The sequence below is a fragment of the Vigna radiata genome, chromosome 6 (assembly GCF_000741045.1).
Source record: "Vigna radiata var. radiata cultivar VC1973A chromosome 6, Vradiata_ver6, whole genome shotgun sequence".
Classification (NCBI taxonomy): Eukaryota; Viridiplantae; Streptophyta; class Magnoliopsida; order Fabales; family Fabaceae; genus Vigna; species Vigna radiata.
The window spans coordinates 18,706,618-18,710,375 of record NC_028356.1 but is presented as its reverse complement, the minus strand read 5'-3'; the positions used below and the strand labels follow the sequence as shown (position 1 = coordinate 18,710,375).

Below are 3,758 nucleotides of genomic sequence, written 5' to 3'. Positions count from 1 at the left end.
ATATATATATATATATATATGTGTGTGTGTGTGTGTGTCTATATATGTGTATATATAGATATATATGTATATTGTTTCGGTATAAGGTAAGGGGTAATAACAAGGTTTGGGAAGTATATGAGAAGGAGAAGAAAGGTAGGAGGGAAAGAGAAGGCCACCGAACACTGAAAGACAAGGAGGGTGGCATGGAGCGACCAAACCAAACGGTAGAAGGCAGGGGCGAGCAGGCGAAACGAAGGATGGCAGGGAGCGATCAGGCCAAACGGGGAAAGAAGGAGATGACTAGACCGAATGGCAGATGTATGGGAGCGAGTAGGCCGAACGGCAGAAGAAGTGGAGCGACTAGGCCGAACGGCAGAAGAAGGGGCACGACCAGACCGAATAATGGAAGAAGGGAAGCGACCAGACCGAACGGTGGGAAGCAGCGAAGAACCATCCTAACTACAGTTAGGATGGGCAGGAACTAATTACAGTAAATGGAGTTATATTCTAGAGGGATATTCAGTATCAGATAATTATAGTAAATAGGGTTATATTTCAGTATAATATTCAGTATAAGATAAATATAATAAATAGGGAAATATTTCAACATAATATTCAGTATAAGTTAATTATAGTAAATGGAAATATATTCTAGGGAAATAATTAGTATAAATAAAGCTAGAGTCTAGGGTTAAGGTAGGCTTTTGATTAGTGAGTTTTGTGACAGGCGACTATGCTCCTCCGAGGGAGGTTATGCTCCCAATTATTGTTTACTTTTGTTTATTCATCCACTACCATCAATAAAAGAGATTTATCCGTTCATTATCTTATCATTCTTTCATTGTTATGTTGCCTATTGAGTGTGTGGGAGGTTATTCTCGTTACGTCTCCTACTCAGATACGTACAATTGGTCCAACCTGTCGGATAGTCAAGGGAGAAAACTGTCGAATAGTCAAGGAAGGAAACTGTCGAATAGTCAGAGAAGAGAAAAAGTTGGAGAACATGGAACTATCCATGAGGGGATTGGAGACGAAGATGGCAACAGTCCGCAAGGATTTGCAAGAACTGTTGAGGATCAAGGATATCAAATTAGAGAGTTTACGTAAACTCGTGAAAGTCAAGAAAACTCGACTCATTAACTCGTAAGAGTTTACTTCATATGAAAAACATTATATAAATAATATCTTAATTCAAATAAGTCTACAAAATTATATAACTTTAAATAAATAAAATTTATAGATATATTGTTCATAAACATAAATATTGTCATCAATTTTGATTATTGTCATTAATTTTGATGCATTTCATTAAATATATAATAAAAAAAGAATTGTAACAGTGCCATGGAGAGACAAAGGGGTGCGAGAGTTAGACACAACCACGTCATGAAACCCTAAACCACAAACGACCTCGTTTTTCTTAATTTTCTCCCCTTTCAAGCTCGCAGAATCGCTCCAAACTCGCGATTCTACACAATCCTACCGATTTCACAGTCGATTTTACTGAGTTTACGCAGAAAACGAGTTTACTTCTGAGTTAACCCGGAAGCCATGTTTGGGAACGTAAACTCGTACGAGTTTACGAGTTAACTCGAGAGTTTGATAACCATGCTAAGGATGATGGGAGGGCGAGTCCAACAATTAGATGGAAATTCAGATGGAAGCCAGGGACCTGTCAACAGGAAAAAGGAGGACCAGCGAGAGGAAGAGAAGGGCGAGAGAGAGAGAATGAATACCACGAGGAACAACCAAATTGGAGGAAGAGGGTAGAGTTACCCATTTTTGACGAGGTTGATATGTTGAATTGGATTAATAGAGTTGATAATTATTTTGAACTACAAGGGGTGTCAGAGGAAGAGAAGTTACGCCTAGCCTACATCAATATGGAGGAAAAGGTCGGATACTGGTTCAGATTTTGGAAGGGGAACGCCAAGAATTGTTCTTGGGAAGGTTTAAAGGAGGCGATGGTGATCCGCTTCGTAGAAAGAAAAATCGGGTCAGTCTTCAAAAGACTGGCTGCCAGTAAGCAGTTGGGGATCGTGGAAGAATACATCCAAGCTCCAAACAGGAAGGAACTACTAGAACCGAACGGTAGCGGACTCACGGATTCAAACGCGAGAGGATTGCCAGAATCGAACGGTAACAGACTGGTGGATTCGAACGTGAGAGAACGGGCAGAACCTAAAGAAAGAGGACTTATCGAGCCCAAGGGTAAGGTACTACTGGAACCAATCGGTATCGGACTGACGGATTCGAACATGAGAGGACTGCCATAACCAAATGGTAGCAGACTGTTGGATCCGAACGTGAGAGAACGAGCGGAACCTAAAGAGAGAGGACCTACCGAGCCAAACGGGAGAGGACAGCCAGAACCGAACGGGCTAGTACTAGAAGGAAGAATGAAGGTTTTGGAAGGAAGGGCAAATGGAAGAATCAACTCCCTGGATATAACAATGAAATCTGTGAAGAGGTGGGCCAACAAAAAGAACAAGGGGCTTGCAGTGTTTGATACACCGGCAGAAGGAAGAGAGCGACGTGAAGTACTAAAAGACATCGAAGACCATCTCCTCAAGGCTTATGATTCGGGAAAAGTGGTGACCAGAATGCTAGACGAAGAATGGAAGACATTGGAGGAGGTGTTACCAACACCCAAACCTCCAGACCTCAATTGGAGGGCAACAGCTGGTGAGTACCCTTCATATGATAACACAATGATGAAAAGAAGCCAGGAGATCAAGTTGTATAGTTCCAACCTTGACGACAAGGTTGTTTTGTAGTGGGGTGTAATGTTACAGTATAAGGTAAGGGGTAATAATAAGGTTTGGGAAGTATATGAGAAGGAGAAGAAAGGTCGGAGGGAAGGAGAAGGGCACCGAACAGTGTAAGACAGGGAGCGATCAGGCCGAACGGAGGGAGGCATGGAGCGACCAAACAAAACAGTAGAAGGTAGGGGGCAAGCAGGCCAAACGAAGGAAGGCGGGGAGCGACCAGGCCGAACAGGGAAAGAAGGGGATGACTAGACCGAACGGCAAAAGTAAGGGAGCGACTAGGCCAAACGGCAAAAGAAGTGGAGTGACCAGACCGAACGACAGAAGAAGGGGTGGGACCAGACGGAACGGTGGAAGAAGGGAAGCGACCAGACCGAATAGTGGAAAGCAGCGAAGAACCATCCTAACTAACACAGTAGTTAGGATAGGCGGGAACTAATTTCAGTAAATGGAGCTATATTCTAGAGGGATATTCAATATCAAATAATTATAGTAAATAGGGCTATATTTCAGTATAATATTCAATATAAGATAAATATAGTAAATAGGGATATATTTCAACATAATATTCAGTATAAGTTAATTATAGTAAATGGAAATATATTCCAGGAAAATAATTAGTATAAATAAAGCTAGAGTCTAGGGTTAAGGTAGACTTTTGATTAGTGAGTTTTGTGACAGGCAACTATGCTCCAATGAGGGAGGTTATGCTCCCAATTTTAGGAGGTTATGCTCCTAATTATTGTTTACTTTTGTTTATTCATACACTACCATCAATAAAAGAGATTTGTTCGTTCATTATCTTATCATTCTTTCATTGTTTTGTTGCCTATTGAGTCTGTGGGAGGTTGTTCTCGTTACGTCTCCTACTCGGATACGTAACATATATATATATATATATATATATATATATATATGTGTGTGTGTGTGTGTGCGTGTGTGTATGTATATATATATATATATATATATATATATATATATATATATATATATATATATATATATATG

At 40.6% G+C, this 3,758-nt stretch overlaps 1 protein-coding gene across 1 annotated transcript in view; it reads right to left on the bottom strand.

Annotated features, from left to right (window-relative positions):
* The window catches only part of LOC106764919 (protein LAZ1 homolog 1), a gene marked incomplete in the record, with an annotated part of 16,133 nt that overhangs the window by 3,226 nt on the left and 9,149 nt on the right, over positions 1-3,758 (bottom strand).